At 42.6% G+C, this 25,909-nt stretch overlaps 1 long non-coding RNA gene across 2 annotated transcripts; it reads left to right on the top strand.

Moving 5' to 3' along the window:
- Positions 1–466: 466 nt before the first annotated feature.
- On the top strand, positions 467–25,196 carry LOC139996855 (uncharacterized). 2 transcript variants are annotated; one of them, XR_011802415.1, is made up of 2 exons: positions 467–615; positions 24,890–25,196. It is a non-coding gene; the product is annotated as an uncharacterized lncRNA (long non-coding RNA). The 2 variants fall into 2 exon arrangements; XR_011802414.1 differs by lacking the exon at positions 467–615 and adding an exon at positions 24,468–24,827.
- The last annotated feature ends 713 nt before the right edge of the window (positions 25,197–25,909 follow it).

Raw genomic sequence — 25,909 nt, 5'->3', positions numbered from 1 at the left:
AAAACGCGTATAAAACAAGCGAGGCCAGCTAAACGTTGACGCGTTGACGAACGGTAATTTAAGAGAAAAGAAAAGAAAAAAAAAGACAAGAAGGAAGGAAGGCAAAAAAAGGCTCAAGCGAGTCGAAGGTCTCCGGAAAAAAGGGGTAAACAGAAGAGACAAACTTTTATAACCCTTTCCACGGCACGCCGCGCCGTTGGAAATAGCAATGCAACGACTGTTGTTTACCTGATGCTCACCTTGACAATAAAACATCGTCGAAAGGGTTCAGCTTGAACACGCGAGGTATAATAAACGAATTTAACCGGACCACAACACGAAGGCTGACCAGGAAGGACGTTTTTTTAGATAGAAAAAATAGCTATCCTTTCGAAAAGAAGCAACGAAAGGGGTACGATGACCATTTTACTGTTATCTGCCTGACGAATCACGATGGACTGCAAAGCCATCGGAATGACAGGTGAAGGCTTCGGAGACAGTCTTTGCTCAAGGTCTTGAGACGCGACTACGCGAAAATCTTTATCCGTGCTCGTTCAAAGTGATATATAACGTATCAAGGTTCCAGGATAACGTGCTTGGTTGATATTTTTTGGCTGCGTCGCGCTTCCGTTCGAGGTAAGTTTGATACTCTTACGAGATTTGCATATACATAGATGCCGTTATTTTCCAATGAAGCGTAATTTTACCATCGAAGTAGTATAAATTATCGAACGATACGAAATTTAATGCATTTTCACCCGACTAATTGATATAATAGCGTGGAAATATTTTTTACAATTGCTGTATACGTTCTTACTAGTGCTACGAATCAGAAAACTCAAAAGAAAAGATAAAACAGATAAGTTGATAGCTAGGCTGTATTCTAATAAGTAAAAATTTCGAATCATTATCTGTTTGTTTCCAATCTCGCCTGTCGAAGAGTATCTGTGGAAAGGTCCATTATGGCGGAAAAGCAACGAGATATTTCCCCAAAAACGGAAAACCATCCGACTATGGATGTTTACGATACCGCGAGCACTTGAAGCTCTAAAACGGAGAACATGCCCGCCAGTTATCTAACCACCATTAGCCTCCTTACGTCATGCTCTGTCCGACAGCTCGATCTCAAAGCTGCTGGCTGTTGCCGTACTCGTAGGTAAATTACACGTAGCCATCGCAGTTGTATTACGTTACACGGTCTCTAATGTTCAGAATATAATGCAGAGTTTATTATAACGTGGCTTGTACAAGCTACACCGCACGCGGCAGCCTATCTAGGGACTAGGGAAACTTGTTATCGCCATGGATATTCAAAGTTGCACGCCCGTGCGGAGAACACGGGACACGAGGATCCTCGTAAATTGCAATTCCACGCGTGGGTAGCCATTGGCGCGGATCACGCCGGGGAAATTTGTAAATTCCCTTTGTTACGGCGCTCGTCCAACGATAAGTTCCTCGGGCTATCTTACTTTGTTTCCACTTGGACGTCCGCATCGACGGAGTGTTCGGACGTTCGACGAGTTTCATCAAGAAGTGGGTGTTATTGCCGATTGTTTTTAGTCTTTTGTAAATTTTCTTTTAGATCCGATGGAACTTTATTTTACGAGTTGAATAGACACTTTGGAATTGTTTTGAAGAGCTGCAATGTTGCAACGTTAAAGTGGAAGTTAGGTGTTGCAGTGTATAAATAGAGGAACGAAATGGAAGTTTGTAATTTATATTTCTCGAAGTGGAATCAGTATTCTATTAAAACGTCTAAAATATTTCTAAAATTCCAAATCTTCGAAACATGTATGAAAAAGTACAAAAACCAGACGTATCCTGTAGCGTCTTAACAAACGTAAATTAATAACGTGTTAGAAACTTGCGGCAGAAACATTCTGCGGTATCTCTTTGTCCGTTTCTCTAAAAATATCCGAAGAGGCGATTACGCGACTTCTCGAATTCGCGCGAAACACACGTGCCTTCTTAAGAGCGCGGAAATAGCAAGAAAGTTTTCAAAGTGTCAGCCAGCGACGTAAGCCGTCGACTTTTCATAACTCGGCTGACGAAAGAACAGCGAAAATTTTTCACAGTTTTCTGCTTGTTCTCGTAGAATTTAGGGCGAGGGTGACGCTAGTGAGAAAAGACGATGATTCGCGCACACGAGTACGTACGTCAGCGTGACACAGGGTGAGGCGGAAGCATTAAAGGACATTCTACCATTGAGGATGAAACAGGAGGGAAAAGCAAAGGTGAGAGGAAGGTATGGCGTCGAGTGTGACTCGGTAAGATGGGGTGAGACAACAAAAGTTCAATTCCGAGGAACGACGGAGAAAAATCTTTCCCGTGATTGCATTTTCTCTTCTCCGGCTGTGTCATCCGTGTCCGTAATCCGTTCTCCTCTAGACGGAAATCGCCTCGGCCCTTTCTGTGCAAGATATTGGAACTCGATCGTGACGAGATTGATATAAATATTTAAAAAGAGGAGCCCCTCTTCCTATTTCTTACATCCGAGAATCAGTGAATATCCTAATACGGTTATGCGATGGAAAGAGCAAATTTTCCTTTCTCTTCTTAATGCAATTCGCACCATTGTTTCGAAAGTGTCACAATTGAAATTTTATTAGGAAGACGACAAATTATTTAGAAGATTACAAAAAATTATTTATAGGTATCGAACACGGAATCGGCAAAAGGAACAGCCTGCAGGAAGTAATCTTCCGTTCCTACCCCTTGCAACATCTTAGTGACGATTTTGATCCTCTTCTGACACAGAATTGAGTTACTTTAAGCCATAAAACTTTTCCAGCGAACACGTGCGAATTTTTTATCCCAAAAGGAAACTAAATATCTACTTCGTTCTGCTTATATTAACAACAGGATATAGAGCACGCTCTACGAATTTTTTAAAACGCCGAGAAACACCGGTTGAGACAAAGGGGATGCATAAGCGGGATTCGGCTAAAATTTAGCGAGAGGCAGCGTTGTTATTTGCGTACGGCGTGGTTGGAACAATATTTCTCTAGTATCGAGCTATAAAGGGGCGCGTGTAGAGAGATCGTGAGGAACGACGCAGAAACGAGATTCCATCGACCTACGAGAATACCTTGGAAAATAATTTGACAGCTGTGTACGTTCGCCGATAACACGGCGTTTTCTCAGTTTTCCGTTTTAGACAGGAAGCACAGCATAGACCGAAATTCTCAGCTCCTGGATTTTCGGCTGGAATTCGCGTCTCGACAGCTTCGCCCGAGAGTTACGGCGGCTAAGAATTCTATACGCGCGACGGCGAGGAATCTCGAAGAACGTATCATCCGCGCGGTATTCTGACGCGATTTTGTTAAGGAAAGAAGAAAAGAGAAAAAAAAAAGAGCTGAAAGAGATTGAGATTGTTCGACGAACTGAGAAGATTCAACTGGATTTTGAATACTGCTTCGTGTATTATCCCGAGAAACTATTTCCTCGTTTTTTCCTTCGTAGATTTCGACCTCGATTTCCTCCGTGTCGAGTATAACTGGAATCCGACGGTAAATCTCTGGACGCTGTAAGCTCCGTTGCTCTTTGAACGCTAGCGTTTTTTGTCGATAGTAGATGGAAAAGTAAGTTGGAAAATTGCTAGGAGATTTCCGAGGACAAAATAGAAAATAGTTATCGAGTAGAATATATTAATTTTCCGTTTTACAAAAGGTTTAAAAGAGGAAGATATTATGAAGTGAAAAAGTATGATATTCCGTAAAGAAATTACGTTACGTGACGGTAGATATTACGGTAAGCTGTTGCCTTGTTTCAAAAAATGGACGAATTTTTATTTTTCCGCGGGTTTCCTTTTACTTCTACCTCCATTTTATTAACCTGCGTCGTCCGTCGGACGTTACTCACTACAGAGTGCAATAACATTCCTTCAACGTTTGCCTCGATCAACCCTTCTAATTACATTCTCGTTACACAACCTGAATCGCCTATGGAGATGAAACAGCTCGGTGTAAAGAAAAATTCAATTTGCAAAACTGCCGTCTAAAGTCTCGAGGTCGAATCACGCGAAAGACAAAAGAAGAGAAGAATCTCTGAACGCTATGTTCAAAATTTCTTCGACAAGATTCTTCCGGGATGTAAAATCGTTTGGTATTCGTAGAATATGTTCTCGTTCCCGAGTCTCCTAGCAGAAAAGTTTCTGTTCGCCGAGAGAACCTCGCAGCGATCCATCGGCAGGTGTTCCGTGATCCGACGCCAAAAGAAATTCACCACTTTTGGCAGATTTCAAAATCTTCTGGATTAAGAATGCAAATGGCGCGGTTCGGAGACGACTGCCATCTTTAACAAGAAAAAAAAAGGACGCAGGTGTACACGCGATGGGGTGAGGAAGGAGAGGGGCTAGTCGACGTGGAATTTTCTATATTTCGGGCTGATGCTTGGAATCCGGTTCCCAGGGAGGATATAGGATATGCGTAGCGCATAGCTGATGCGCGGCGCACAGCTGCGAGGATTATATTTCTCGGCGAGCAAATTTTTCTTCGAGGGCGTCGCGTAATCGGACGTATATAACGAAGTAAAGCTGCCGCGACATCTGCGACACCGGCAGCGAAATCTTTTCCTCCGCTTGCTTCCGGTTAGTTGGCTCGGTCGCTGGAAATTAATTAAAGCCGATTCCCTTGCGACGAGCTTGACCTCTTTCTATCGAATTTTCTTCCAGAAATACTCGGTTGCTCGAGGTAGCGTTTCTAGCTCGACATTTATTTTTAGGGAACATTGGATTATGCAGAGGGGTGCGAGAAATTCAGCGACGAGTTAATTCGTCCGTGTTAATTAACAGACCATCGATGCTTCGTAGACTCGTGTTGGGAAATTCACGTTTTCTCAAAATTCACGCACGATTCGTTTGGTCGCTTACTTTAAGGGCAATTTTATAAATACGAGACTCGTGTCCAGAAATTCTATGCGAATTAGAGAACGAAATAGGAAGTTGTCGATAGCGTTCGGACTAAATAACTAGATTCGTTCAGATATTACATCGACAGTTGCACGCTTCTGTTGCAAGTAACCGACGATTAATCTGCAAGGTTCTCTTAAGGTTTCTTGTTCCAAGAACTCTAGAAAAGAAATTCTCAGCGAAAGTCATTAGTGCAGATGTAAATTCAAGCAATCACCGCTCGATCTATCTACCACTTGGTTGTTCGACGCACGTCCTTTCGGTTCTATTACTCGTTTTCAAACGCGAATCCGTAGACACGTATTCTCCTCCATGACTAAAACTGCGCGAAGTACGCAACGAGACTGCGAATGAATCTGTGACTCGCGTGGAGTTCGTTCAGAGCGAGTAATTTACGTTGGGCGCGGAATAATAATTTCTTCTTTGTCGTGGGGCGCCGCTTTCGCCTAATTACGCATATTCTACCGGCGAACAGGCACGAAAAGTGCATCGACGCGTTCAAGTTCTTAAAACCAGCGAAATGAGAAACACCGTTGCAACAAATTAGCGGCAGACGTGCGCTTCATCGTAGATTTGATTTCCTCCGTTCGAGCGAGTTACAATTTGCGTTAATACGACCAAACGGCTTTGTCTCCTGCTTCGGTCGAACGGCTATTTATAAATAGGATTACACTGGCCATCGTAACAAGAGTAACGCACTCATAAATAACGTGCAAGCGTATCTCTTTAACCGAGTACATGTAATCAGGGAACGTTAATTAGCGATTCTGCCTCGAGATCGTACGAATCACTCTGCGAAGAGGAAAAAAAAAAAAAAACAGCATCGGAACTAAATGATTTTAACATTCAGATCGTTACACCATAAACATATCTTAATTTTGTTCCATCGTCTAATTAGTAACAATGTAGGGAAAAATGTAAATTGCAGGCTCCTTACGATTTCCAAGAACAACACGCCGGGTGTTCGAAAACTAGAGGATTCAACTTTGGAATTATCCCGTATATTTGAAAAGTTATCCAATCGGGGCTCATTTTTTATTATGGATTCTTTTGTAACAGCGAAATTGTCTTCAAAAATGTTTCAAACGATACTCTTCTACTTTTTTCTCCGTTTTTATTATTTTTTATGTTACTAGTGTTTATGCCGGACGGCACGTAGATGACCCCACTGGACGTTAGGGTAATTGCATTCAGGTTTCGGGAGACTGAAAGGATACAGCGGTCGCCGAGCAGCGCAATAAAGGCGGTCGAAACTAATAACGGGTTGAATTAGGGGTAAGCTATGCGGGCTATTTCGTACCGAAGGAATTCTTTTCACCGTCAGGATAGCGTACAGTTTTCTTTTTAGCAAGAATTTACCCTCGCCAACATGATCTTTTTGACCGAGCATTGGCAGAAGCCAGATACGAAGTTAATTTTCTTTAACGTTCCTGGTCACAGGTATTTTTGCCTCCTATCATTTTTTTTTTTTTTTTCTTATCGTTCGTTCTTCTTTTTTCTATTTTAAGAACAAGAAAACAGAAGGTGGTGATTAGGAAATGATTTGTTTACAGGCCGTTTTAAATCTGCAAGTTGTTACGAGACTTACTTATACGCATCTATCTTGCAAGAAAGATTTATAGGCATCTTCAAAATAGGCGAAACTATCGCAGTTATTTAGTCTGACAGTTTCTGATACTTACCAGGTTGTAGCGAAATTAGCGTGTGTACTGAACGAAACGGAATGTCTTTGAATTAATTAGACATTAGCAGGTATATATTCTACTCGTTTAAAAGCTAAGAATTAACGACCCTTCGTTTCAGTTTCAAACGACCGCAACGATCGATCGCAAATCATTCAGACTCGCGATAATTAAATTAACGGTGACACCCCTTAGTACCCATCTCGGAAAGAACTTCAGCACGATGATGTTTAATCCCGCGAGAGAGAACCTTTGAAAAGAGCAGGGACGCGTTACGCAAAATGTTTACCATTCGTGTCTTTCCTACGACGTCGGAATTCCTCGATGATTCCTTCGTTACCTAACGCTGGTCGAATAATTTCATCGAAAGGACGCACGAGGAGAGTAGAAAGTTCGTTTCGAGTCCCAAGGCAACACGATACCTGGTTGTTACATAGCTGAGATCAATTAATCGAGATCATTAACCGAGAGAAATCTATTCGATCGTGAAACGTTAGTGAAATTGGAACATAGCAATAGAGTACGTAATCAGAGTGCGTGATAAGGCGGAGAGGTTTGCTTTCTACGGATTTCCACCAGTGGACAAGTTTTTGCAGCTCGCACAGCACGTTCGTACGGACAAGGTCGTTAAACGCGGGCCAGGCACGCGTTAAACCTAAAATCAAAGCTGACCCAGGCGAATGCAACTACCCTGAGCCGTGTTTGCGAATCGCCAGAGGTGAAAGCAGTCCTATTTCGAGCCGTTTATAAATACTCGACGTGGACCGGTTACAGTTAGGGTGGACGGAGGGACCAGAGGAACACGAAAAATTCGATGGAACGTTACGAAGGCGGATAAAACGAGCGGAGAGGACTGCCGTCTCGACGCCATGTCCGAGCGCCATGTCCTCGATCACGGAGCACGCGATTCGAGCTGCGGCTGAACCACTCGGCTCCCAGACATCGACTGATTTGTGTCGCCATCTAACAGCCGAGCGGCCAACTTCGTAGCCGAGCCTCTGTCACACGAGGCCAAGCGCTTCTATATAAACCCGCTGCAATTCGGCCGCGGATCGATCCGCCAATCTTTTTCGGCAGAGACTTACAAGCGAGCACGCCCGAGGAATACTTTTCCCTTCCATTTTTGACCCTTTCGCTCTGATATATCGTGGGAACTTTACTACGACCGTCGGACCAAACCAGCCCCGACTGGATCGATGGAATTTTCTCGCGGGATCCAGGCATTCCTTATTCGAAGAATCGAGGTCGGATAATACGAAGGGACGAACGGGCATTTTTGGTAAGGGATGATTTAAACGGCTGGGATAAGAAACTGGAAGAATTTCAAATCCGCGACATGCAAGTAGAAGGGTCCTACGTTTCTAGTGTGTCGCAAGGCGATACTTGATCCAATAATCGGGCTAAATGGTAGGGCCGATAAGCACTGCAGATCCTTGGTTATGTTCATTCTCTGACGAGAGATTCTAGAGATCATTTGCGAAGGATCTTGCAACAAGGATTTCTTGGAATTATAAAATCTGGTAGCCATCCGGCGTAACAATCGCAGGGATCATATTATTAATTTCAAAGATACATCTAGTACAGTAATTTCAAAGTATAAGTTAAAAATCCTATTCACAGCTGGCTCTTACATGGGAATTCAAAATTTTCCCAATTTTTCTCTGAAGCTGCTATGCTCAGCTCGACACCCAAACCATACCAAAGTCTAGTTGGATCTCGTTACCACTCGACGTTGGAGTTTCCACTAAAAAACTTCGCTAGCATCGATATTAATGCCGTTTAAGGCGATGCAATCTCCGAGGAAGACCTCGGCAAGTAGCCTCGTTGCTTCAGCACCGACGGAGTTATTCCAAGTTCGTTAGGAAAATCTCGTCAGTGTTCGGTCAAACCATTGATATGCGCGGACTCTTTCATAGTTTGAGATACTATGGCCTCTAATCTAGGTACCTTTCTAATCGTCATTCTTTCTAATTTAGTCCTCTTCGCAGATAACGAATCTTAAAGCGAGAACTGGTTGTAACAGATCTTGGAAAAAGTGTGTTGAAAAATTTCCAAAGAAGGTTCTACATTTCTTAATAATAATATATTTACGTGTATTGACATAGCATGTAGTAGGATTTGTTAGTATCAGATAATTAGTTTAAAAGCCAATAGGTTAATGGAAACTATCGTCGCGTCGTTCGACGACGAGGAGGAGAGGCAGCATAGTTTCTCAATCGTCGTTCCTGCGTCTGAAACCTGAATTTTGGGACGACGATTTCGTGTAACATGGACACAAGGGATCGATACTGACGTACTTCCCCGACACCTCTCGGGTCATAGTAGTGGGATCGTAAGGGTTGGGCAGGGGTTGTCGGGGCGCGACCGACCGGTCTCGACTGGTTGACCCGTCTCGCCACGTCTCAACCCACTTCACCCTGATTCCGAGTCTCCTACCCTCCGGCTGGCCGTCACCACCCCTTTCGTTCCGTCACCACCACCCCGGAAAGCTTCCTTGAAAATTGACTAGAGAGCCCGTCCAAAGATGGCGCCACGTGCTCCGGCCAGCAAAAGCTTTTCGGCAGCTAATCAATAAAAGGCCCTAGCAAGGGCGTGAATGGCCATGTAGGGCTTTCAAGATTTTCGTACACGCACGCTCGTCTCGTGGTTTGAATTTAGCTTTTTGGCACGATTCCCTGTTATTATCATCGCGAGTCAAGGTCGTTTAAACGGTGTCGGCGATTGTCTTTTGTTAATCCCGAAGCTTATCGAACGAGCTTTCGATTTTGGTTTTGGAATTTGTCTACTGTTCCTGGCTTCGGTTCACGCTCCAAAGATATGAAAGTAAAAGGTTTGAGTTTCACTTCAAAATCTTTTCTAGAGAACGCGTGATAAAATCAAGTTGTTTATACTTGAGCGTTGCAGTTTCTACTAGATCGAAACGACGAATGAAAATAATTAATCGGGAATGACGAGTCGTTACAGGTACTCGTCAAGATTTGTTAGATTTTTGGTAAAAGCGATGGGACTAATCTACGTTGGCAATGCGGCATTGATAGAATCCAATTTGAGAAGTGAATCCAATTTGCTGCCTTTCCGCAGGCCGATCGCTTCATCTCACACACGGGGGAAGAGTTGCTAATCTCCTCGTTGCTCCGTTCGACGCTCCGTTCGAATACTAATAAAATCGTTCAGGTCCGAAACAGTTTACGATTCCTTAAACCGAGCGTTCGGACGCGACCATCGAAAAATCTTAATCGCGAGTCACATAAAGAATTATAAGACGCCGCTGCCGACTGGAATAGCCGCGGTATAAAGGATTAGTTGCGTTGGAAATTGATCTGCCGCGCGTTATGAACAAGCCTTTTTATGAACTGCCCGACAGCACCGATCCTTCGATAAAGCTTCGCGATTAACCGGTCCGGGGTGGTGCAATAATAAACGCAGTCGCGTCGTCGCGTGGTTGTTCAACCAGACCGCGATCAGAAGAAATAAAGAGACGGAGGAGAGTAGAAAGAGGGTGCGGAGCAAAAACGAGAACGGAACAGAAGGTGAAGCTGTATCCAATTAACGTTTCGCGTGTTGTCCGATCGCTGGCAGGGATTTAAACGACGATTTATCGCGATTAATTCATCGGAACAGGTTTGCAGCATAGATCTAATTAGAATTCTCAGCCCTCTGAACGGACTCTCGCGGAGTTCGATGCAAAATCAATCGCGTTCGGTATCATAGACCCTTATTCGCATCTTCGTTTTATAAACGTTTCGTCGCGGTAGCCGTTGGTAAGCAAACCGACCGACGTTTTCTATCTCTCCCTTGTCAAATTCTGTTCTTTTTTTAGGCTGAGAAGGCTACTGGTAATTTGAATTTTAAATTTGAAAAACAATACATACGTATTGTACATAGTGGTCTTGAAACCTGTCGCTTTCGTTGAATGTTTTGTTAATCAGCGATCATTTAGATTACAATTCCACGCGAATAGTAACAATAAACGAAGAAAGACAATCGGCATCGGCCGATTCTAAGGTATATCGTTAAGACAGTGTTTTTTAGAGCATAATAGAGACGTGTAGCATTCGTACTGTGAATACTATTGATATTAAAAGAAAAAAGACAATGCTGAAGTATACAGGAGAGGGTAAAACTAGCAAGAATAGCGAACGAGGGGGAGGAGAAATTGTTTGAAAAGCTGATCGAGTCGGAGTAGGGATGAAGTTCTGCCGGTGCACGAGTTTCATTGGGCGGAGATAACAGAAGGTTAGCAGAGTTAACCTAAATGCTGATTTTCTCCATCTTTTTCGTGCGCTTTCCTTCGCAAGAATATAAAATATCCTGTCTAATAAGAGGAACCGAATGAAGATTTCGATTATTACGTTCTAGATATTTCCTTTATGTAGAATAATTTAGGTAAATATTTTCTGAAAAGAGCACACAACGCTGTATCAACGAAGTTTCGGCTTGTTTTTGAAGAGATTATATAACGTTATGTAACAATTAGAAATTCGCCGAAACATACGTAAAAGAGACGAAATATTGAAAAGAGAATGTCTTCGATAGTAGGACTTAAATTTTTTAACCTTTTCAGCGTTCAATCGAGGGAACAGAAAGAACGAGCAATAAATTCGGAAAGAATTCCCAACAAATCAGCCGGAGAAAGTGACCGCGTAAAATCGGTTCACTGAGTGACGACAGACGCTTGAACGTTCCTTTAAAAAAAAAAAGAAAAATCTCTCGAGGGAATCCTTTTCACGACCGAAACAGCGATTCGAGAAACGCAGATAAGAAACAATTTCCTGCCATCGTCGATACGCGGTCCTTTCCACTTCCCTACGCCTCTATTTCCATCAAATCGCTCCACTAAACAACTCTGGTTTCTTTCTTTCCCTTCGACGCCTCCTTGTCAATCATCCGGGTGTTTCGATAAGAGTTTTTCAGAGAAAAAAAAAAAAAAAAAGGAATGCCTGTTCTCTATGGCCATTGGTACTTCATTGCAACTTTCGACCATTTCTTCTTTAAGTATGTTCTTAATCCGTCGAGAAGTTTCAACCTCTTAATCTCCTCTCGATTATTCCTCGAATTATATTCTCATATAGTTCGAAAGAATACAATAAACGAGGATAAACGAGGTGTAGCAAGTGAACCAGAGGTGGTAGCCAAAGGTGATTGGATGGTGATAAGGGATAGACTCGTTGCAAAGTAACTGATAAACCATTCCTCTCTCTCTTTCTCTTGTTTCCTCTCTCGCTCGTCGAAAGTAATTCCATCTCTGACCCATCTTGGTACACGACCTACGCTCCGAAGCAATCCACTGGTTTTCCATTTTGTTTACTATGTATTCTCCGTGTCTCGCCACGAAACGACCCGTCCGTCTATCTCTGTCGCAAGTTCGAGTCAGTTCGACATTTTCGTTTTACCGTTTCCCTCTTTCTCCCTCTTGCGCCTGTGTCTGTCTATCGTCTTTGTCTATCCGAGAGCAGACTCCCTCCTCGTCGGTCGTCCGTTTTGGCCGGGCTCGTGGTTGCTGTTCAACCAGCGGAAGCCAGCTAGACAGCTCGGAAGTTCGGCTCTCTTCGTTCCACCTTGCGAGAAAGCTGTCGACGCGACAAGGACGCGCGATCTGGGATAGCCAATCAGAGCAAGGCTGTTCTCCTGGCCGCCGATCAATGCGAAACTCCTCTGTACCGACGTGCACAGGGTGTATCCGTGCTCTTTGTCGGGAGAGAAACCCAGCCCAACCTCTGGCTCCTCCGGCCAGCGGAAGCGGCGCTCCTACATTTCGACACGCTGTCCGATGCATCCACCATGTCACTTTGTATTGTCGTCCGACCACGTCGTGCCGGCCAAACTTTTTTTGCCTTTTTCGCCGAACGGCGTCCTCCCTTTCTTTTTCTCCTCGTTTCTTTTTCCCTGTCGATCCTCGCGATCGCGATACGTCGGTGTATCCACTCGCTCGTGTGAGCGGATCCCAGCCTCGGCTTTATACACCCTTTCGCGTTTCCCGTTCTTTCTTGTTCACTTACGTGATAGGAACGCCGATGCGATTCTCGACTTGCAAGCGTTTCCAAGTACATCGAGGAATGCATCGAAAGCTACGTTGAATTTTGTGTTCCTTGTTCTCTGCTCGGCGGGAAGTCTTCGCTTTAGTAAGAAGTGTAAATTTCCGAATGGACGAGGAATAACTTTCGCGTTGGAAAATAAGTGGATTTCGACGATCGAAGGGGATTGGAATGATCGCAGTAAAGGTCTGGTATCTTACCTAATATGGACACAGTGTACTTACAATGATCATCAAAGGTAAATGACGATTCTTCACGGTAATTTTCGAGTTACATCTTTAACCCGGGTGTCGTTCGGAAGTCGAAGAATATCGCGGCATCGTGAACGACCAGTTCGTAAAACAAGGGGACCAAAGATTACAGGAAACCATCGCGCCGGTCCATTCGTCATGTTCGAAAATTCCGCAGTCCTTTACCGTGGCTCCATCAAATTTTATTCCGGGTAATACGCAGCGGCAGCGTCGTTCGGAATACGTGACCTTTCCAGGCAACTCTGTATCCATCTAAATTGGATATCGGACCGAGTTGTTATCGGCGTGACTCGACTCTGTTATGCTATAGAATGCATCGAGCGGGACAGCGCGCGGTCTGAACGGATATTCCATGTGCTTCCTAAACAAACGTATCCATAACGCTGAAAGCCGAGACGGTATAACCGCTTCCGCTCTCAGCTTAATTAAACGAAGAGTATTCCGAACCTTGCCAAATAGACCGAAGCGGATCCCGCGAGTTCGAAACCAGCGAAGATAATGAGATTCTTTTCCTTCTCCCTCCGTCATTGTTATACGAGAAATTTTTTTATTTCTTCTTTTCCATGTTTCGCGCAGTTGCAGCGATCGGTCGCGAACCGATTCCGTCGGACGATTATTTCTATACCTATCGTAAAGCAATTTCTGAAAAGCTATTTCGCGAAGAATATTCTCAGCGCGATGGTTCGTACAGATAACCGACTCTCTCTACCTCGCACCAGCGATGACCTATCTATATAGAAAGTCGGCGTTTCACCAGCCCCCTGGACCGGTCTTTTATACACGCGTGCACCTCTACCTTGACGCGGCTGGTCTTGCAACTTCCTGACCTATCTGTTCCACGGAGATAGCCTCCTTCCTTCCTCTCGATTGTTCCTCGATGAAACTGTTCCTAAAGTAGCCGAACGTCTTCGTGCTACGCCTGATAACCAACTCCATTAATTCGAACAGGGCTCTTCCTCTTGTTCTCTCCGCTTCTCTCTCGTTATATGAGATTTTCATGCTTCTTGAGACGCGCAGTTTTATTTGCATTTGCAATTTTCCAGATTGAACCGTGTTGGAAAGTTTCGAAACTCGTCGCGGATATCATACTTGGACTTTCGGACGGTATTCTTGTTATTTGTAACTCGAATAAATTTTCATGTTCGTGGGAGGACAGCGTAACTTAAAGTCGAAGCGAGGAAAAAGTTCATCGCAGATATCAAGGAGGAACGTTATCGTGTCGAGAAAAATAATGCATTTCCAAAAACAGAGTGTTGCTTCGTTTCGAATTCCTTTGGCGTTTAAACGATCGCTTTAACACGCCGTGCTTTACCTTTCAGCACAAGGACTTTGCATCAAATTGAAAAACTCTAGCAAATGTTTGCGAAAAAAAAGATACGTTTTCGCGAATTTACGCTAAATATTATTGCGGATATCTAGCTTCGTATACACAATAAAATAGTTATCGCGTCTACTTTGCCTGATTAATATAGACTTGAAAACTTACCCATTGGATGCTGAGCCGTCGAATCCTCGTTTCCAACAACCTTGTCACGTTCCACATCTGAAACACAGGACAATCTCAAACTTTCAAGTCAAGTATAATGCCAATTTATATTGGCATATTTTGAGAATGAAAATAAACATTAAGATTTATTATAAATTTGTACGTACAATATCTTAGTTAAAAGAAAGAACAGGTCAAATTTTTGACATATTTGACAACATATTTGACGAAGATATCTATTCGTTCGATGAAAAAGAGGACCAGAGAAAGCGAATTCCCGCGACATGGTGGTAACCATAGGACCAAGTTGAACAAGACGCGCGTCTTTTCTACAAGAATAAACTGAATGCTATCACGATCCTTCTGCGTATTATCTGGAATCTCCACTCGACAACAAAATATTTGCGATCGTCATCAAGGAGATTTCCATCATTCGTACGATTATCTGAGGTCGGACGAGTACGATTATCTGGAGCGACGTTCCTCGACCATCGTTGACACGTGCTATTTTTTATATATTGCAAATAGATCTTGCATATACGCAGGATGAAATTGGACGCGCGTGTGCCAAAGTACGAGCATATTTTAATTGGATTCCTTTTAGATACGAAAACCGAAATATTCAGCGATCTCCAATTTCTATTTTGAAATCTAATTGAAACGTTTATTAAGTGCGTCATTAATGGAAACTTACGAAGTTCGATGCGCCGGAAGCTCACCCTCATGCGGTCGAACAAACGAATGTTAATGATCGGTCGATCGACACAAACGAAAAGTACTATTTACTTGGCTATGCGGGAAATCGGCGCGGGGAGAAGCAACTGGGTCGAATACTAAGCATCGATCGATGCTGGCCAACTCGATACATCACGATATCGCATAGGCCACACGAAACACGATGCGCACGCGTACATCGGCCCGTTCATTACTCTGATTCAGCATGGCGACTTTGCCACTTTTTCTATCCCTACTCTGTCCGCTGCCAACTGTTACCAAACTGTGTTACACCCAGCCACTCAGCCGCGCCATACACACCATGAATATTTAGTACGCGTGCCGGTTGTTGCATGGGCGACGCACCCTTTCGTTAACCTTGGAATTCTGATTCGTCGGGCAGTGAGCTTCCCGCGGATGATATCGAGCAAGAATTTCGATTTCCTGTGAAACGGTCGCACAGCGGCGAGGATGTTCAAATTTTCATGGAGCAAAACTGCGCCGGTTAAGGGTAGAAATTACGACCTGTGATGCAACGTTGTACAGAGGTGGCGGAAAAATTTTACTAGAAATTTAGTGGTCGTACGTAAAATTATCTATTTTTCAGCTATATTTAGAAACGAAAGATAATTAAAGTTAAGTAACGATATAGTATATCTTTTACGTTGCTTGCGATTATGCGAGATGCGACAGCTTCTTTCCTATTTAGATAACAAACGAGATATGATAAACATTTGTTCGAGGTTCGGTTAATAGTACAGACATTCTAATAGAACTGGTCTTATGAATGACGGAAGATGCAGCAATGAAATGCTATAGATATGGTAAATTTTATCTCTTGCTGTAATTACGCGAGTCATTTAATCTGAAGGCTCAGTGTGCGTCTCTCGTAAGCGATTCGTGTCTCCGATCATGTATCTATTACAATATGACGATACTACGTAACCAGAAACTTTTAAAGTAATCTCACGTTAGATGCTACGGCTGGGAAAGCTTGGCAACTCGGAGAAATAATCTCTACGGACTGTAAATACATGGGAGAAAGTGCGTAACGCAATTGCCTGTGCGATTTAACATTTATAAGCGGCGTAAAATATGTGTATTAACAAGCAGTCGAGCAAACTCTGGCACAATTTGGCTCGCGATAAAAAAAAGTACGCACGCCCACGCCAGGAAACGGGGCATTAAGAAAACAGAGAAACGAGCAACGACGAGACGGCGTGTCAGCTCGTTAAGGCGACCATCGCGTCAAGAGGGAACACGAGTCGATAGTTTTCGTCCAATTTCGTCCCGATGCAACGAAAACAGCGAATAGCGCCGCTAACAAGTTCATTTAGAACGCGAATCAAATCGAGATTTTGCTTTTTCCACTCATTCGAGGCGAATTGCAGAAAAGGTGCGGGTAGGCAGTCTCGTCGAGGGAGTATAAACTAGAACGAACGGTGACACGTCGTACACGTCGAGTGATTCAGACGCGTCTCGTGTCATTAACTTCCTCGCGCGGCTAATAGAAAAGACCGTTTCCATCGATCGGTTTCGAATCGAGTCGATTTTCGTCTCGTTGTATTATCTGAAAGCGTAGGATCGAAAGAACTTGAAGAAAATCACAATATATCGTTATAACGTCGAGATATTAGAAGAATTGTAATATATTACGTTGTAAAAATTCGCATTGCAAGTAAAAGTTAACGAAGATAAATCGTTTCGCACATGTAGATATTATAGGATTTGGATATGAGTACAATAATGGCTAAAAGGCTAGGAATCGGAGTGAGACAAATTAACTTGTCTTCTCCAGTTAACACATTGAAAAAAAAAACGTGTTTCCATTTGGAAGTCCATAAAAATCGATCGATAACGATATCCAGCCGTTTTGCTATGGCGCGACTAGCGAGAAGAAGGATTAAAGGACTAATTTACTTTCAGTCGGTCGGTTTATTTCGTTTGAATTGGTTCGATATTCGGGCGAAGAGCCAGCGGCGAACGCTGGAGGAGTAGCGGATCACTTTGATATGCAGGTCGGCTAAACAGTCAGCGTATTTAGCCGCGCAGACGTACCGAACATAGTAACACATATATCGGCAATTCTTTTACCTCTTTGGCCGTTTCGCTTTATGCACCCTGCGAAAGTGCACGAGCCGCTTTACTGCTCGAGAAGTTGCCGCCGGGTCGGCGGTGAAACGGCCATGGCAGGGGAGGCGAGCATCAGAGAACAGCAACCACTAGAATCCGCCCTGTGCAACGGCCACGGCCGCAATATCTAAGCAGGAAATTTCCGTGCGAGCCAGGAAACGTAGCCAGAAGTGTACGCGAATCCGGCGAATGTAAAATAGATGTAAATGCGCAGCCGGAGAGATGGACTGCAGAAGCTGCATATTTAAATGCGGATAAAAAGCTCCTAATCTCGAACGGGGGCGTCTTTGCCCGAGGTAATACTTCTTCTGTAAAATTTGTCGCAATTTCCCAGCTGCCAATGGTGACACGCATCGGCCAACAAGAAAAATATCAAAGGACGAAGTAAAAAAGTACCAAGAGTTGATAGGAGCTAGGGTTGAGAGTTTTCGCAGAGTACTAGGTACTCGGTTGTAAGCTTATAATATACGGACAGGCTGAACCGAGACTCCCACCCCGTGGATTTTAATAAGGTGGAAACAGGGCCCTCGGAGGAAGCTGAAGTTTAAGTTCATCCGTAACCTGGCGTCAGCGTCGAAACGACCTGAACTTTGACTTATTAAAAGTATTCTCGCATCCCTGCCATCCGTTCTCGTTAATTCCGTTTTCCAGCGCTCGCTGGTTGTTTCAAAAAACGTTTCCCGTCATCGCTACGGAATCACGTAGCCCGACCGACTCATCCCTATAAAAACCAGCCCGAAAATGTATACGCTGTGTGCATACACGTTCGTATACCGACATAGATCTGCCGGTTTCAACCGAGTTTCTGATATCCAGTACCTATGGAAGAAGTTGGTGGATGGATACAGGCTTAGAGACGGATGTTGCTTTCTCGCGTTCGCTTTACGAGAAACGCGTTCCGGTTTTTTCGTTAGGTTCGAGCTGTAATAGAGGAAGATGGGTTTCCAGTGTTTACAGGTCGAACCACGAGCCCCAAGATCCTCGTTGCTTCGACCGAGAAACAGTCATAGGTAAGACGTATCATCCGAGCAGGTCAATTGCCTTCCAAAACCCCACCTCCGACCGCTCTTCATCGGCAACCCACCCTTAAGCCGACTATCCGGGCCAAGAGAGCCAAATGTCGGCGTTGGTGGGGGAATAGCAATGGGCCGAGTGCAGGGTCGGCTAAAAGTACGGAAAAGCTAGCTAAGGCAGCCATCGTTCGACCGCACCAGGTGCCGCCATGTTTATTTTCGAGCTGTTGCTTCTACTACCTGTATTTTTCTATCTTCGTAGAATGTGTTATAGATCGTCTCTACCTTTTTATGTTTCTTCCTTTCGTTCAGGACGAGACGTTCAAAATATAGCTACCCGTATTTGATCCAGAGTTTGCAACGTTCGCGATAACTTCGCGCAATAACCGGGCTTTATCTCCTTTTAATTAATCGTTTTAATTATCAGTTCTTATCGATGTCGGTACGGAAACGTATAATACATAAGAATCGTGCACGGCGCGGCAGTTTTGCTCTCTTCGTGGAATAATAAAAAAAATTTGCTGGATCTGCACGCATTCAGCAACTTACCTACATGCGACTCACGGATGTAACGATGCTATCGGCCGGCTCTGGAAAAAATTGTTACAACGGTACATATTTCATTAAGACTTTTTACCTTGAAACCGGCACCAATATTCATCCACAAATTAACGTGCATGTGGTGAAAAACGTAACGTCAAAGTGCAAGATCATTAGCCGCTGCAATATAATAAAAAAAGTTGCTATTTTATATATTACTGTATAACGAACTATATGCTGTATGACCAGAAGAAAAAGAGGAAAAAACAGCGATCCCTATTTCTATATAAAGGGTCAAGGTTTGCTCGGAAAATCTGGCGGAAACTTAGCCAAGATAAATTGTTGGAAGGGACGCGTAATTACGTGGGGGACTTTCATAATTTGGCATCGAGTTGCAGAGTATATTTCCTTCGGTGTTTTCCGCGCGCCATCAAAGTAACAACCGCGGTCAGTAGTTCGACGCATTTTCTGCTAACTTTCCTACATACCGTGTATTTCCAACGACGACGAATTTTCAACGCGTGACAACGAGCGCGTTATTCGTACCGGGCGCACACACGTCCGCAAAGTGCAAGACGAAACGACTGCACCTTGGCGCATGCTTCGAGCTGCCTGCATTTCGTACGGCCGATAGGTAATACACGGTGTTACGACAATCACGAGTCAACTTGTCCTTCAAAATTAGCACTCAAATGATCAATGAGATGTCCTTGTTGATGAGACAGGAATAATTTCATGCTTATAGTGTTTTCACCTGTACAGAAGTTATTTCAAGGTGCGTTGAAGTTTATCACTGGAAAGCAATGGGACGAATGAATTAAATTTCGAAGGTTAATCAATATTTTGAACTTTGAGAGCCTTTATGCGATTTTGAGAAAGAAAATATGAGAACAGCTTTTCAAAAACACTAGAAATATTCATGGCTTAGGAACAAGGTTAAATTTTTCTCGCTGCTTTCACAGATAATATAATACCCCCCGTTATAAGAGTATCGTTTAACTTCTAACTTTGAATCCTTTGTATTTACAAACTAAATAAAAATGTCGTATATATTAATTCAATTACTTTGCTAGAAAATGCACTCGACAATTATTTGTAGATAATCCTATGGATCCTGTTTTCAGGAAGTAATCTAATTCCATTATCTTATTGTCCTCGGTTTTAGCCAGAACCTTCGATCCAAAGAAGAGTGAAAAAACCAGATGGGACACCTTGTATACCGTAGCTCGAAATAGTATTTCACAGGTGTGCGTTTGCACCAACTGCGTGAAAGTAAATTGGTGTAATCAACTGGATGTGTGTAGCAAACCGCGCGCGCAGCAATCTCACGCAATATTGCGCATGCAAAATTTATAAATCGGAAATTCAACGTGGCGATTCGCGCGATGTTGTCGGAGCTACACGTATCTATGCATCTACGTACAAAAGCATCGATAAGAGAGAATCCACCGGTGCTATATCGATCCACGGCCCGGTGAGCGTTGCGTTTTCTACCCTCAATCTTGTTGCGACTATTTATCATCCTGAAATTACTCTGCTGCTGCTCTTCGTTACACCGCGTTCCACGGAATCGCCGCGTTTCGCGCCTCGTATTCTTTTTTTCGTCAACCGCGTTTTGTCGATTTTACGAGCCGACTCTGTGCGCCCATCCGCGAACAGACCAATTTCTGTGTATATACAGTTGCATTTAAGACCAAACGTTTGCATACTATATATTTGTTTGATCAAATAATTTTAGCGCAAATAGTTTCTGAAAAATTAGCTTAACTCGCATCTATTATTCTGACTCCTTTAGGAGCGAATGTTCTTTTAAATTATCGATCGTAGGAATACATTTTTCCAAACGAACTTAGTGCGCTGAAATTAAGGCCGGTTTTACTGAAAATAAGTACATTCGTCGTATAAAATACAATGTTTATACACAGCATCGAGTGTGAAATATATTCTTTGAAAGTCAAAAAAGAAGCATTATATCGTTCCACTTATCTAAATCTTTCAATATTTTTTCAAACATTCACCGACGTTCCTGTAGAACGCATCTCCGGCTGGCGAATTTAAAACATCGTGTAGTTTCTGTTTGATAGGAGCCCGACCAAACGCAGGATTTTTAATGAGAGTGGCTAAATGTCATTTATCCTTTAATTGCAAAGAAATACTTTTATTCCCGGATCGAAGAGACGCAGATAGCCGTGCGCCTCGAATGAAATCTCCGCGGAATAATTTAGCGCGCGCCACGACGAATAATTTAATTATCGTGGAATCGCTGCGCTTCGTTCTTCGTGTTTCTCTGTGTGAAAGCTCACAAATTCAGTTTCTCTATCTCTCTCGATCTTCTTCTCGAATTAGTCTTAATTCCTGCGCGTTTCGAACACTTCGCTTGAATTACGACCGACGTTCACTAACGTCTGCAGGATAACCTCAATCGTGAAAATTCGGTAACAAAAGTGACGTACGCGATTGCATTCGTTCCAAACTATCGTTTAATATTTTTGGAAAACATATAATTTTACCTACTCGAAATTACCTATTATCAATTATTTATTACGCACATTAACATTCCAAAGGCGTTATATATTTGGAGTTCGTAATTGTCATTTAATATTTAGCAATAACAGAAGAAGCAAATTCGAGAAAATTGTGTGGGAAAGCATACAAAGTTGCGCGAACGAATGAAAGGAAGGTAATGTGGAAAACGAAGACTCGGAATTAGCCACGATGTATAATACTCACGTTCCTATATCTACAGAAAATTCTATTCCGAGATAACAGGATGACAACGTGGCAGAGAAAAAAAAAAACGTATTACTAGAGGATCAAAAGGAATGTATAAAACGGAATGAAAGAGTCCGGTCTCTCGATAGGTTGATAGCTCGCGCGACGAAATGTTCAGACACCGGCTTTCTGCAAAGACCGAGCTATCCATTGCAGGATATTTTACGCAGGATCGAACGTTATATCCTAGAGTCTACGATACTCGCGGAATAAATACCTAAGCCTCGCGTAGCCGTGGTCTAACCACAAGCACACGTGATATAATTTGCGGCTATCGGAGCGACTCGAAAGTAAAAATATTCGCTGCGTTCTACGCCTATAAAAGGATAAGACGAGGAGCCATGAACGTCAACGGCCCGTTTATGCGAGTATCTCGACAGCTATAAACGAGCATTATGTAACCCGATAGAACTTATTTTTCTAAATTAACTTCAATTTGGATACATAACTTAACTTCGATTCCCCTTTACAATAAACAATTTCGATGCTACCAAAAGAATCAAGAAAGTCTTGGTAAACACGAGCCCGAATATCGTCGGTTTCCAAGTTATTATAATCTGACCGCCGCTTACTTCAATAAACGCAATAAACACGTTTTGCCGTAGAAATTATTATTTAAATAGCACGAAGTCGGGGGAATAAAAACGCTACACGTTTCTGTTACTATTACTGAACGACCCTGGTATAATTATTACGCAAGAAATCTGTTTACTGTGCTTCGTTTAATGATCCATTCAATGAGTTAAGTAATAAGTTATGATACATATATGGTAGATAAATAAACGATAAAGTCTGCTATTCTATTACAGGCTCCCAGTTAACGTCTTACAACTTCGGAACTAATATTTGCACTCGCGTTTATACAAACATTTCGTTCTTTAAAGTCACACTGATTTCCTAAAGCACTTCTCATCGTAAATTCTAACTTGCCCGCTGTTCTCGGAGTAGTAAGACGACAATGTGTACGACTGCCACGACTCGCGAGAAACGCGCAAAGATTTACAACTGTCCGACAGGAAGATACTTTTTTTTTTCTTGACTGACCAAAAAAAATTACTACCTAGAACGAATGGAAGGGTGCTATTGACCGCAGGTTTACTGGAAACCAGAAAAAATTATGAGAAAAAACACAGCGTAACCCTTTCGTCCGAGGAATACCTGGCTGGGAAAAGTTTCTCGACAGGCTTCGATCGACGGAATGGAGAAAACCACGCGACGAGTAATCCTTTCTACTCACGCTAAAGAAAACCATACCTGTCTGGTATTTGAAAATTGATCCCGTTAGGTCGCTAACTTTCGCTCCTTCCTCTTTATTCTCTTTTATTCTTTTTTCGTTACTTCTGCTCCCATGTCGAGCTACTGGAAGAATTTTCTGCCAAAGTCCGGGAAACTAGTTTCAAGAAGTTCTCCCCGAGTGGTGCTCGTGCTCAGGGCGCAATTCACGCGATCAAACTTTTCAACTTTTTAAATCTATTTCTTTGTAGCGGAGCACGACAGAGTCCAAGTGCCGCTGAGTTTACGAGAAATAGCGAGAACGAGAAAGTACTTGCAACACGGTTAAAAAGAAATTCTTTTAATTATGAAGAAAGTAGTTGGTGTTTTTACATTTAATTAAAACTCTGATAATTCAAGAACTGTTCTCAAAATTATTCCTTGTTCGTAGGAAATTGCATACGTGATTAATTTCCAATAAAAAATTATTTCATTTGTTTCTATAGCGTGAAACTTCCTTTCTTCTTTATCGAGCATAGTGATTGGTGTTTAAAGTGTACCAAGTATCTAATGAAGCTTCCCTATACAATGGACCGGAGAGCGATCATAGAACGAGTCTCTTAATTTTCCTATTCCGATATTTTTCGAACATCGTCACTCATGAAATCAATAAATAGCTACGCAGCCCTTTCATGTTGCGTAGCAATTCTTCCGTACACCGCGCTACGTTTACTATTCCATGTGCTAGCTTTATTGCCAGCTGCTACCGGTTCAAGATCTTTATACCACCTTATCGAACGGCTACGGGAGTATTTTTGTTTAGCTTCGAGTGGAAAATGTTAACCGCGAACTGTTGCACAACTTCCTTATCATGCACGCTACGTCGGAAAAAAACGACAGTTTCTATTGTAAATGTAAATCGGTAATGGAAATTATCAAAGCATCGTCGTAAGAAAACGTAAAGTAGGTCAAGAAAATGAACTGAAACGAAATATTTACATAATATTTAAAACGTACCACGTAGAAACGTGTTTGAAACTTTGCGTCGATACTTCTTCGTTCTGACCTTTTTAACGAGATTAAAATTAAAAGATGCGAGACGATAAACGATATTTCAATCGGAATAGCGTTTACAGCTTTTAGTTGTTACCTATTTGAATAAGTTTTGTCTCCCCTTTCATCTTGGAGGGGAAAAAGCTTTGTTTTAAAAAAAGAGTTACACAATTTACTTGGACAAATGCAAAGAAGAGAATGAATATTCGATGTAAGCGAAACGATAACGTTCAACGTTTATAGTCCCATAATATACGATTTCATTACTAATAAGATAGCCGATGATGATGATGATTAATTCAATGTCGCAAAAAGTTATCTCTTATCGAATGAAATTCAATTAAAATGTTTTGCACACTGACAAAATGTGTTAACACGCATAACACACCGCTGATGGAAGTGTCGGTGTTTACGATTGCTAGCGTCCATCAACTCTGAGATAGGAGAATAACAATACTTTTTATCGAGTTTGCTTTTAATTAATTATTCGCGTTCTACGTTTGTTCGCCACGCGATTATCTCTTATCGATTCCCGTCTCACGAATGCAATTACAATCGACCGATTTAATTTTATACGCTAGGAAATTCAGATTGATTCAATTTCAATATTTGATAATTATCCACATTTATAGATTCTGTAGTCCATTCAGTAACCTTATCTATGTAATAACATTACAGCGTAAAAATATACATAAGTATGTTAAACAAATATTATTCTTCGTTGGATTTTATCAGTTTCACTTTGTACAAAGTTGTTTCATTTCCAATCGCCGTTCGATGAAACAGCGAAGCAACGTCGAAGCAAAACTGTGCTTACAAGAGTCTTCACTTTGCAGATGGCGAGGGAATAGAAGAGCGTAATCGGGAGAAAGCAACGAAATTTCTGAAGAAACTGGCAAATTTACGAGAACTAGTCTGTATAGGTCACGTTTGCTCCAAAGATCTTTCGGATCTTCTACTTTGTGGAGATTGGAATGCACGATGGTCGTTTCCCTTTGGTCCTCGCTGACCCCGCCCTTTCGTGGCTACGAGGAAAATGGACAACAGCGTACGTCTGTCTTTTTCTCTCCCTATCTCTTTCCATATACTCTTTGTCATTTTTGTTCTCAGATATGAAATTGCCTGGTATCCTTTGGGAAATGCGAAGCAATGTGAGCTACGAACCATGCTAACACGTATAGAAGAAGGAAAGACAAACTGACCAGTCGGAGAAACGAAGACGAAGAAGCAGGCGCTCTGCCAGAACGAGATTGTATTTTCGTCCGTACTGAACGTCTATCCCATTTGGTTAGACGTTTCGTTTGCGTAATCCATACACCTGTGCGTTCTTAAACATCCAGATTCCACGAACATTTGCCATACTTTCTTCTAATGTACTGTTACGTGCGTAAATACAATATACATATATATCGGTTTACTTTGTCGCTTTTATCGGACCACCGAACCTCCCGGAGCATTTACATTCGGCAACAACATTTTACGAAGCTGATAAAACTCTACCTGAGTCGTCAGCCAATGCGTGCCGAAGACAAATTATAAAATCATTGCGCGATCGCCGCAAGGCGTCGTTGATCTTGTCAGGTTCATCGAGCGCAATTCTAACTCTGACTAGAATGTGTATGCGGTTAAAGCGAGTTGTTGACCTTTGTTTACTGACCTGAATCTCTCTCTCCGGATCCGGGACTAGCTACGTATCTGTCACCGTCTATCACAAGTACCGTCAATTTTTCTAACGAGTCTCTACTGTTTTCAACCTCTATCTTTGCTGAAAAGCCGTGACACGGTAAGAGTATCGACAGTGAGAGTACTCTTTTGGCGATTCTGGCAGGATTTATGACACGTTCGGCTGGCCAACCACGAGGCAATAACATAGAACTTTCGTAACTGGAACGCTGTTGATGTTGGATCATGCTGGTTAACATCGTTTCTCTGAGAGTAGACGTTATATTACGTTCAAAGTAATTGGTATACGCGAAATTAGACCCGCGGATAATCAAGGAAGAATCTGCCGAACCTCTATATCCGGATCCGGAATCACCGTCAATTTTTTCAGGACGTTTTCTCCATTTTTATGTCTTAACTTCGCCGAAGAGTTGTGACGTCGCGATATCATAGTTTTCGATATCGATC

Source organism: Bombus fervidus, chromosome 19, assembly GCF_041682495.2.
Source record: "Bombus fervidus isolate BK054 chromosome 19, iyBomFerv1, whole genome shotgun sequence".
NCBI classification, from domain to species: Eukaryota; Metazoa; Arthropoda; class Insecta; order Hymenoptera; family Apidae; genus Bombus; species Bombus fervidus.
This window is presented reverse-complemented; position numbering and strand designations above follow the sequence as displayed.